Source organism: Microtus pennsylvanicus, chromosome 11 (assembly GCF_037038515.1).
Source record: "Microtus pennsylvanicus isolate mMicPen1 chromosome 11, mMicPen1.hap1, whole genome shotgun sequence".
In the NCBI taxonomy this organism is placed as follows: Eukaryota; Metazoa; Chordata; class Mammalia; order Rodentia; family Cricetidae; genus Microtus; species Microtus pennsylvanicus.
Window position 1 is genome coordinate 6,956,523 of NC_134589.1, and position 12,070 is coordinate 6,968,592.

At 48.0% G+C, this 12,070-nt stretch overlaps 1 long non-coding RNA gene across 1 annotated transcript in view; it reads right to left on the bottom strand.

Moving 5' to 3' along the window:
• Positions 1 to 1,298: 1,298 nt before the first annotated feature.
• Positions 1,299 to 12,070, bottom strand: part of LOC142859709 (uncharacterized) — a 159,928-nt gene continuing 149,156 nt past the window's right edge. Inside the window, exon 3 of the long non-coding RNA XR_012912234.1 lies at positions 1,299 to 6,859. This is a non-coding gene — a long non-coding RNA (uncharacterized LOC142859709). The remainder of the gene's footprint in view (positions 6,860 to 12,070) is intronic.

Here is a 12,070-nt window from a genome sequence, read left to right on the forward strand (position 1 = left end):
GAGTCTTTTCCCACAAAGAAATAAAATATCTTTTGTTTCTTTTGTCTCTTCTCCCCCTCTTGTGGCCCCCTCCCCCAGAGAGAGAGAGAGAGAGAGAGAGAGAGAGAGAGAGAGAGAGAGAGAGAGAGAGAGAGAGGACAGCAAGAGTCATAGACATTTTATCTCTGAAACTGCTGAACCTTATGTGGTCCCTCTTCTACCTGTTTTAGACCCCAGATGGCATGTCCTGGAGTCTGCAGGCCATACCCGTGACATTGGTCCACCGGATAGTATCCAGCTCCTCTCCACACATCCTATGGGGGGATTCTATCTTAGAGGACAGGGTAAGGGATGTCTGCCCAGACTCTCTGGGAATACTGACCAGGAGTCTGTTGAGCAAACATGACTGATTTTGTGTGAGCCTTGTTCAACCTCATTATACGGAAGTCCCTGAGAGCAGGGAAGCACAAAGACGGGCTTTTGCTGCTATTTTGTTTTTCTTGCTTTCTCACCACTAGATAAAGCCAGACTCTCTAGAATTTGGTTTCAACCTTATTGGCATATATGGTATGCTTGTGTGTATGCATATATATGTGAGGATATAAGTATGTTGTGGTCAAAGTGTCTTCCTCGATCTTTTCCACTTACTTTTGAGACAGGGCCTCTCACTGACCCTAGACCTTACCAATTCAGGTAGACCAGTTGGCTAGACAGCTCCAGGGATCCTTCCATTGCTGCCTCCCCAGCACTGGGAGGGTCCTCATGCTTGTATGGTAAGCACTTTACCAAAGGAACCAAGTCCCCTGCCCCTTGATCTAAACCTTTGCATTTACACCTTAGACATGAGCCTAGCTCTGCAGTTAGACCGGCAAACCTCAGCCACATTCCACTTTCTTCATGGAAACCAAACAGTCAAGCTCACATATTTTCTCTGTTGTTCTGATAACACTTCATTGATTATTAGAAGACAAACAATAGGCAGGCAGATGTGGCACTCCACGCAGTGACAGACTGCAAACAGGGAAAGTCAACGCCACATCGTGTTTGTTCATTTGCCGGGTCAATGACCCTGCTGCTGCTGCTCAATAGCAGCTCTCACCTGTCTGAAGCTTGAACAAGGCCCCGGACTCCTCTGGGCCTGCCTTCCAATAACCAGAGAGTGTCTGCGAATAGCAGACCACAGAGGGCTTGTGCTGAGAGCTGAAGACCATTGGGCAATTTGGGATCAACTTTCAATCAATAATGAATAACTAGATTCTTCTGCCAACAGAAGAAGAGGAGACAGAGAGAAGCAGAGAGGAGGCACTCAGAATAATAACTCAACCTAAATATACTTTATTTAATACTAACACGTATGTATATATATACACATATATACAAACATATATGCTGCAACATACTTTAAAAATATGTGACAGAGCTGTCTCAACTGCTTGAGAGGGAAGGAAAAAAATCAAAAAAGGTTTCTTAGAAAAGAGAGCCCTTGAGACAGGGGAGTTCTTCCAGCTATTCTTCAAAACACAGACTGCTCCATACACATGGGCAAAGGATTTGAAATCACAAGGTAGATTGCAGTGTGAACCTGGAACACACCACCACCACTACCACCACCACAGGCTTATGTATTAAAGTCTGGGTCTCCTGGGATGTCTTTATGCCATTGCAGAAATGCCCTTGAGGAGACTGTGGGACTCAGGACCCTCTTTCTCTATCCAGCCACAAAATGAGTGGCTCTGCTCTGCCGTAGGCTCCTGCTCAGGTCTGTCCCCAAGCAATGGCTCCGACCGGAACCTTCACAACAACGAGCCAAAATAAACCTATTTTCTTTAATCGCCGATTATCTCTGGTATTTGCTAAAGCTATGGAAAGCTAACACACCCCATTCAATAAAAGCTCATTACTGGAATCCGAGAGGGACTTTCGTCATGAAGCATTTCCAGAACATTCCCAATTGTGGGCAGCAGAGGTGGAGAGCTGTCTGTAATGCCTGGGGCCAAGAAGGAAGACTTCCTGGGCCATCTCCTGGAGCAGGTCTGGATAAGAGCACTGAGGGTCTGATGTGGAGCAGGGGGCCCTACGGTAGCTTGCCATTGGAGATGCTCACATTCTACCTGGTTCTTGGAAGCTAGGTAGACAACCACCCCTCGCCTGCTCTAATAGTCATAGGTCCTGTGGGACCCCTCCTTAAATAGGACCTCTATCTCAATATGTCTGTTGAAGCTACTGTCATGCATAGGCATGTATGGTCTCCTAGGACATCAAGGTTATGATTTGGAAACAGCTGCGGTTCCATCTTCCTAACACTCGCCACAGTGCTCATTCTAAGTTTAATGAGGGACGAATCCTTTGCTTATTGGCGCTCTGTAGTCCAGGTCAGAGGTGGAGGATCTGTAAGGTGACCTAGAAATTTCACTTCCCAAGGCCACCACAACCCAGGCCAGTCAGAGCCCTTGGTACAGAGGATTTTTATGACCAAGCAGAGTCTTCCACTTCCTCCAAAATCCATCTTTGAGTTTCTAGGACGGGTGGGAGGTGGAAAGGATGGGTAATGGAGGGAGGGAAGACGGAGACAGAAAACAATTTTAAGAAAGAAACTGAATAGAACTTAATAACTTGGAGTCTGCCGACATCAGTGCCTGGAAGGACAAAAAAGCCAAGAGGCAAGTCCCGGGACGGGCCAACTTCAGACTTAGTGTCTGTCCTTTACTATGCAGACTAATAAATCCCCTATGGTTTTACCATTCAGTGTTCCCCGTTTTTATTTGTTGGCCAAAATGGCAGGCAGAATTTTTGGTTCTTTTTTTCCCCCTTGCCTTGCCTTGCAGCCACTTAGAGCTAAGCAGCCCCCGTCACACCTCCATCACCGGCTGTGTGTCTATTTGCCTTTTCCTTCAACAAACTTATGCTCAGTGTGACTGACAACATGTGCAAACATCTTTGAAGTACGCTTTGGTAATGAACTTCCCTAGGATGGGACAGCCCTAATTCCAGCTTGTATAGCTGAAGGGACAATGAGCTACCCATCAGGAAATAGACAGCAGCCAGGATAGGCAGGGCGACAACCCTGACGTACACTCGACTTCTTTACTTTCCTGCTCCATTGCATGTACCACAAAACTGAGCCACAGAGGCAGGGTTGAATGATTGACACATGACCTTGAGCTGGTTAAAGCCAAGGACTGGATCCCAGGTATCCAGACTGTTCCTCAACTTACCGAAAGCTCAGCATCTCTTTCGGCTTCCCTCCGCTGCTTTCCACAAGTCTACTCTTCGAGGGTCTCATTCAGTATCAGTGGTCATTTCCAAAGTCACTCTTTGTCCTTTAAACTGCAGTCTCCTGAGCAGGAGGCTCTGCATCCCCATAAGAATGTCTTCCAGTCTCTAGTAATTTCACACTGCTATCTCTATAGAACGGTTCCCCAGGTCTATTTGTAGACCAGAGTGCTCCTGTGGTCTGGAGTCAAGTTCAAATGTCCCGTAAGATCCCAGGGGTGTGGAGCGGAGTGAATTTGAAATGTACTCATGATCACCATAACTGAGAGAAGATCAGGTTGAGAGTGGTCAGCTCAGGGATGGGGTGATTTCCATCGTCCCATGGACATCATCTCATGGACGCTTCCACTCCGGAAAAGACAGCTGATCTTTAAGACAGCAACTCCCAGAAAACTGACAGCAATGTGCATGTCATCGGGAGATGGTCCTGGGCACCTGTGCCCAACCCTGCTTGTCAAATACAAGGAGCTAAAAAGGGGGGACTTTCTGACATCACTATCTCAGGTCTCCTGTTTCCCCGCCCTGGAATTTTTATTTTAAACCAGCATATACATACCATTAGGATTGAAACATAAGAAACTGATTAGGGGAGAAGGCAAAATACATCAGCTCAAAATCTCATTGAGGAACTGACAATCATCGCCGCATGACAGCCTCAGCCTTTCCTCGCAACTCCCTCTCAAGCAAAGGCTGCCCTCCCCCCCCAAGTCTGGATGATATCTGGTCAGAATCTGAAAGGAGATTCCTATGTGAGTTGGGCTGCACAGTGAACCCCGGGAATCTGACTCCCAGGCACTGAGTTAAGAAATGCATACCATCACTGGTCCTCAAGCACTTTCTGGATGGATCCATCCTCCCAATCCCATAGTCATCTTTTCAAAGATGGTACCCAAAGAAAAGGATACGGGCTAGGATTCTTCCCAGTGCATGGGGATTCTCAAGAATGATGCCAAAACCCCTGGATGCCTGGATGCTCATCACCACCCTCGTATGTAATTACCCCCCTGTGGCCTCGCAACTCGAGATAAAAGGATTAGTGGGAGGCCCATGCTCCAGCACCATGGACCCTCCTGCTTAGCTTTTGGCAGAAAGATGGGGGCTGAAGCCCCTGACAGGCAGCAACAACTTCAGGAGCCAGGCAATCCTGAAAACCTGGCTTTTCTAAGCTGCAAAAGAACCTGTAATTTACCTTTCAATTGTTCTTACTTGTCATGAACACCCCAAATTGGATTGGTATGAATCCACCCTTCCCCACCTCCTTAAAGTTCCAGCGGCTCCCTGAAGCTAGGCAGTGACTGAGAAGGTAAGAGTGAGCTGGGAGGGCCCACTCCATGCTTTCTGAGTTGAACCCAGGTTATCAGGATTATCGGGGAGGACTTTAGAGAGAAAGTACACACTTAGACCCAGTCGAAATGTCCTTGATATTCTAAATAAAAGCTACAGTTCAAAGGACCTTCAGGAAGTCTCCTAGCCAAGTCCCTTGCTTTCCAGACATCGTCCCGAAGACTTCAGCTCTTTGTCTCTGTCTAGCACAGATGGAAATTTTTGATCTTCGTTTATTCTATAGCGCACATGTTTGCACAGGTGTGGCGCACACGCACACATATGCAAACACGGGCATGGCGCGGGGCATCCTGTACTATCCCGGCGACTGTGGGTTTGCTTCTTCAAGGGCAGTTTTATTTTTAAATAAGAGGCAAGGGTCACTTATATAGGACTGTCCTAGAGCAATTCCTGACACTTTGAATTTCTGCCATGCCTACTGTACACAACACTCCTTGGAAGGACCTGGTCTCAACTGGCCCGTCACACTTATGATTTCCTTCAGTACAAGACAAACCTACCATCTTGCAAACAGATTTGGTCAGGATGGGGCACCTGATCTGGTCTGTCTATAGGCTGCCCTGTGGCCAATGAGAGCAGACAAACAGCTCTGAATGGGGGCTGGCCAAGCAACCTAGAAGCTTTGCCTTGCTGCAGCAGCAGAAGAGATATGGTCACTGCTTCACTCTGTAGGATGACCAACTGTGACACTTTTTTCAAGTGAGATGCAGATTTAGCTCCCCCAAATCCTTTGCCCCCAAAATTCCCTTGTCCTTGGCAGGCTGGGATGACGGGCTCTCCCCAGCTCCACACAGAGTGGAATGTGGGATTTGGGAACATTATTTCCTACTGCAAAGTGAGGAACTTGATAGTCTGGATGTCCCTGTCCTTTCCATCCCTGTAACTCTTGAGTACATGGTCTAACTATGGGATTATGGGACAGGCCACCTGGGCAGCCCCACCAACCATTTCTATGGCCTCATTTACAGAGATGTTAGGAGTGGGTCACCATTCCTTAACACCTGAAGGAATTCATGCAATTCAGATGCTGTCAGTATGTACTTAGAAAAGAAGAAAGTAGAGGAGGGAGGGGGGAAGGAGAGGTCTGTAAGCCTTCTTTGGACTTCAACAGCATCAAACATCTTTAGGAGGTTTGTTCAATTCCACCATGGCGAATCTGAGAGGCCAAAGTCAATATCCCACTGTAAAGTCACTGAACAGCCATGGAAATGCATCAATTACAACACAAGGAAGCTTGGATGTTTTATATAAACAAACTACATATACAAATCCTCAAACATCTTCAAGTGTGCAGTCAAGAAGGTGGAACCATGAATCATTAGAAAGGATTCTCAACTGCCCAAGTAGAGGTCACAGAGGAAAGAAATAGACAAGTTCCCAGCTTCTGACAGCTGCGTGGGCCACCAGCATAAACTGGGGGGCAAGGTCCTCAGTAGGCAATGCCTCAGTCTCAAATCACCTGGATGAGTTGATCCCTGTCACCTTTGAGGGTCTTTATAGCACATCCCATTTGTGTCACCGAAGATGGACGGATGATGGCTTCATCTCTATGTGTCCAAATGCACACCTGCATGGGAGCCAAGCAACGCAAGCCCAAAGTCAGGACCAGCCCTGCTCTACTCCCCTGCTCAGCCGTCTCCACTTGCCCTGACCACCAAGAGGCCACAGAGCCTCCACGCCAATTCCCGTGTCACTCAGGAGCCACCTACCATCTCCAGGCTGTGCGCCGTGCACAGGGAATGACCTCTTTACAAGGAACAGAAACAAAAATCAAGATCCCATTCAACTCAAGTGTAGTTAACTATTCACTCTGCCTCCGGCTCGAAGATATCAGAGCAAATAAGAAGAATCTCTGGGTCCAAAGGCAAGGTGGGGTCAGGCAGGGAAGGGTGTGGTGCCTGGGACAGCAACAGGGTAGAGGAGAATATCCTGGGTAGTGATACCAGGAGACTTGTCTTCTACAAGGCAGTAGATGAGTTGGGACGATGAGCCTTCCCCAGCTGTTGGTCATGTCCACGATGTATGTCTTTCTTTATTCAAGTCAATGCAGAGTGTTCCCAAACAGCTTCACAGTCTGGAAGTTTCTATAGCTTTCAAAAGAATATTCCTCAGTTGAAATCCAGGGATCTTGCCTCTTAAGAGCTAGCCTGATCTTGGACAAGTCCTGAAAGGAGGGCCAGGAACATATTTTCCACGGTTCCACAGAGCTTCCGGTGAGCAGCACGGGTGAGCAGGAACAGCCTTGGTCAGCCTCCTTCTAAGCCTGCGGACCAAAAGACACAGAGTTACAGGGCGGCATCTGGTCTTTTCACAGCGCTTCATTTTCCCAACTCTTATTTCCCAGGGTTCCATTGGTGCGGCATCCAAACACAGGACATAGTGCTTCTGGAAGGAAGTGAGGCTAATGTCTGGCTTCCCGGAAAACTCCATGCTCATTTGAGCACCCCCGAGAAGCCTGTGCCCTGGTCAGAGCTGACAGATGGGTGTGGAGGTGTCGAACTGCCCTGCTCACAGACACATGCTAGTGCCCCCCCCAGAACAGCAGGGTCTGGTTCTCCAAACAAATGGTCACGGTAGAGTCCATGTATCTCAGCTGTAAAATAACTGACTCAGCATGGACAGGGTTCCCTCAGAGGACGACACAAAAATGGTCACGGTAGACTCCACGCACAGCGACTGCAGAATAACTGACGCAGATTGCAGAGGGGACCCACAGAACCCCTGGCACACTTCTCCTCCAAGTCCGAGGGCAAACAGGTGAGGGCAAATGCACACCCCTCACCGGTCCTTCCCACTTCTCATCACTCACAATGCTGAGCAACAAATCACTGAGTCCCTCAGGGGAGTACCCCACTTCAGTGCTGACTGGGTCTGGACACCAGAGATGGCATTGACCTACAAAAGTGGCTGCTTTACAAGTCTCAGGTCCAGCAACCATCATTAATTCAGGACAAGAAATGTGGGCAGGTCAACCCTAAGTACCTTGTGGGAAGGATGCTCAGATCCAAAAATAAGCCCGTCCGGTAAGCACCATCCTCATAGACCATGGCAGGGAATGAGGTATCTCATGATCAAGGCCTCTTGGACCAGCAGAGACCAGAGTACCCATAGCTGATGGTAGTTCCCTGGGGATTTGCATTCTAGAGGTTCAATGTGAAAATGTCTGGCTGAAACGTCTTCTTGGCAGGGTGGTGCATCCACCACAAGGCCCAGAATGATAAGAGGAATGATGGGGACACCCAGGACAGAAGACACTTGAAGACATCTCTGCAAGAGATCTGGGGGAGGGGACAATCTTAAGTTCAGAATCACAAATTTAAAAAGTGAGTTCCGATTGGTGGCCTGAAAGAAAATAGGGACATTTCATTGCAGGAGCAGCCCAGCCTCTTGTCACACTTTTTTACATATGACCTAAAAGAACACCAAAAACACCCAAAGTTCTTTAACTTCCTCCAGTCTCCTTCCTTCTTCTGCACCAGCCTTGGGGCTGTCTCCTAGATCCCCACAAGCGTTTTCGCCTGGGAGACAGGCCATGCAGCTGGCAAATTAATTGGCAGTGATGGGGCTTCCTTCTGGTTGCTCAGCAACTCCATGCAGCTGACAGCAGGACATTGAGCACAGAGGGACTGCCTTGAGGAATTTACCAAACAAAACCCAAAGCAAAACATGCGAGGCCCCAGACTATCACCCTAGGAGGGCAGAATGAGACAGAGGGAGGGTGTGGGGTGGAAGGCGGGGAGTTAACCCACCCTGGTAGGAAGTGGGGTTCAGGCGCGAGAAAGTTCTCTCCACACTCATCAAACTACTCATACAGGCTTTGCCTCTGTTAGCCTGGAGAAAAGCAAAGAGGTGCAGGGATTTAAAAAGGAGTTTGGGGGCTGAAAAGTCAGCAGGGACGGCAGCCAAGGTTGATGAAGTTTGCTGACATTGCTCCACAGGTGAAGCCACTCTACCAAGGTGACAGTCACACCCGGGGCAGAACCCTCCCTTGTCCTGTCTTTCTATTTGTTGCTATGACAGAGTACACAAGCTATCCACCACACAGCCTTGCCTTGGTCCTCATCTCTGACCCCTTACTTACTTGCTGTCCTTTTTGAGACAGGGTTTCCCCATCTACAATACAGGGTAGCCGGACAATCACAATATAGTCCTGCCTAGCCTTGAACTTAAAGCCACCTTTCCTGCCTCTGCTTCCTAAGTGCTGGGATGACAAGCGTGAACAGCCAGGCCTAGCTTCTGGCCTCTCTTAAAACTTCCATGCCTAAGTAGAGTACACATACAGTCTGTGTCGTCTGGAGTGGTCTATGGAAGGGGAGAGAATGGAGACATTGAAAGATGCTCCCCTTCTAGCTGCTATCAACACGCATGACAGAAAGGAGCTGTGTGGACAGAATGAGGTCAGCAGATCAAGGCAGGAGACCATCCTGGGGCATCAGGATAGGCCTCAGCATCATCAAAGATGCAGAGGGTGGGACACAGGGAAGAGAGGTATGGGAACAAAAGAGAGAATTCAAGGAGGATGTCGCAAGGACAGGGGACAGTGAAGGCAATGGTGTCTCCCCTGAAGTGACTAGAAGGAATTAGTTCTGTTGGTAACTTCTGTTTAGCACACTGAGACTGGCCTCAGACCGTACTATATCTGTCCATACTTCCCCAGAGACGCTTTCACGGTGTAACAATGGAACCTAGGGCTTTCAAGATGCCAGGCAAGCCTTATACCACTGAGTCAATCTCGCAGACCCAATCTCCACCGCTAAAGGTTTTCCAAAAGGGCACCAGAGCAGGATGCAGGAACAGGAAAGGCAAATTCATCACTACCAGCAGGGTAGGATTTAGCCTTTGAAGAGACTAGCCAACGTTCTACAGGTTCTAAGGGAAAGGCAGGCCTCTGAGATCGACTGAGGTAAGAAGGAAGCCTATGCCATGAAACAGGCTGTCATCATTTGCAAAATAATATTATCATCTACTTTACAAAGTTCATGAGATGATACATGGAAACCAGGCTGTCATCATTTGCAAAATAATATTATCATCTACCTTACAAAGCTCATGAGATAATACATGGAAACCACCTGGTGAATAGTGGATGCCAAAGAAGTGATACCGCTTAGGATAGCTTGGGCTGGCAGACTTGAGTCGAAGCTGCTGCTGCTGCTTGCCCACCCCAATATTTATTCTGCCCTTTCTATTTGCTAATACAACTCTGACTCTTTATTTTTTTTTTTTTTGGTTTTGTTTTGTTTTTTATTTTTTTGCTGGTGTGATAAAGTTCAGACTCTTGTGTGTTGAGGCATAGCTATGTAAGAACTGATGGACAGATACGAGTATAGCTATTTTTTTTTTGAGTATATCTATTGCAGCAATTCAGAGCAGGCTGCTCTAAGGGAGCTTGAAGCCAGCTGGTCTGTCTTTATTTCCTTCTGCTTTAATAAGGTCACTATGGCTGGTCCTCCGGCAGCCATATTGGTCTCCTTCAATGGCTAAGAGAAGGCAGGGCTGGATTCTGGCCACTCCAGTGATGCTTGATTGGCATGGGATGGTTTTCTTCCTTAAGTCTCTGTAATAGCATTTTCTAACCATCACGATGGATTTCTCAATTCATAGACCCGGACCAAGAGCTTCATAATCACATGGTAACTTGTTAAAAATGAAAATCCTACATCCTAGACTCTAGGGATGGAAGATAGGACTTCGCACAAGTGGGGAAAGTACTCTACATACCAAGACACACATTTTAACCATCATCCTATGTGCTCTCGAGTGTGCGAGCCATGTTCTACCAGTAACCTGGGAAGCCCACCACTCTGCCATGCACTGTGGGATGCACTGGTGTCCCCGGCCTCCATACACAAGCACCCTTATCCCAGAGGGACAATAAGAAGTGTCCCACACACTGTCATAAGACTAGAGCAGAGGGTGGGGACACAGCATTGCTTCCAGTTGACAGACTCTGCCCTGGTTCTTCAGGTTCCTTTACTTTTTCAACTGGGTTTTTTTTAAAGATTTATTTCATTTTACATGTGTATGGTATATGTGTTTGTTGTCCATGTGTGCGTGACATATGTATGTAGGTGCCCTTGAAAGCCAGAAGAGCTTGTCGGATCCCCTGGAACTGGAGTTAGGGTAAGTCACCCAGTGTGGGTGCTAATTTAATCCTCTCTAAGAGTGGCCTGTGTTCTTAAGCACTGAACCATCTCTCCATCTCTCTTAATTTTTTTTTAAAAAAAGTCTTTGTTGGGAGTAACGCATGCTTGTGGAGGTCAGAGGACAGCCTGTGTCGGCCCAGGCCTTCCGCCTTGTTGGGGACAGGGTCTTGTGTTTTTAATCTCTGTATATACCACATAGCTGCCCTGGGAGCTTTCAGGTGATTTCCTGCCTCCACCTTCCTCTTAGCAGCGGGAATATTGGGATCGCAGATGTATGTTTTACAGACCCATGCTCAGTTTTATGTGGGTTTGGGGATTGGAACTCAAGTCCTCATGCTAGTGTTCCATATGCTTAACCCACAGAGCCTCTCCAGACCTCAGCTGTGTCTAGACTCTAGAAACACATCACAACCCTCTGTGACCCTCAGTGACCAGGACTTGCTCAGCCCCCACGAAGTCAACACGGAAGAGAGCAGAGCCTAAAGTCAAGGCTGCCCAGGTGGATCCAGTGTGTGCCCTGCTCAGTATCACTACAGCTGGCATGGGCGCTGGGTGGGGAAATGCTGCAGGTTGCACGGAGGTACTGAGTCTGGCTGAAGGGGAAGACACAGGTACTCCCAGGATGAAGCTGTACTGAGAGTGGGTTGGACAGCCTTCGGACAGGCATCCCTGAGGACAGATGGGGTGAAATTCCTGACAGCTAGCTAGGTCAGGCATTTCCCATAAGGACACCTTTAAGTCTCTCTCTCACATGAATAATTAGGCAAAATCCCAGCTTCCCCCGTAATATACACTGAGTCCCAGTAAGAGTAGCACATGAGAACTTGACCCACAGAAAGAGGGAACTGACTCGGGACAGCATTGGGGCAGTGGATGTTGGCTCAGAAGCAGGAGGTGAGCTCCTTCTCAGTGGCTAGCCTTGAACCTAGGCCATGACCCAAGGAGGTAGAGTCTGCACATTTTGAATGTTCCCCGAAAGAGGAGCTGGGTCCTGGGCGGGCCTATAACTGACTGGGATGATAGAGGATGGCTCAAATAAAAGGGTTCAATGCTGGTGTGCTGAGCCTTTAGAGGAAAGATTAAGTCCAAAGGTATTGGTTCTTTCTCCTGCAGAGACATCTGTGTCGTTCATTACTTCGTTCCCAATCTGCCTTGATGGAAGGCTGAGCCAATTTTTTTATTTAACATATTTTAATTAAAATGTAATTATAGCCAGGCGGTGGTGGTGCACACCTTTAATCCCAGCACTCAGGAGGCAGAGGCGGGCGGATCTCTGTGAGTTCGAGGCCAGCCTGGTCTACAAGAGCTAGTTCCAGGACAGGAACCAA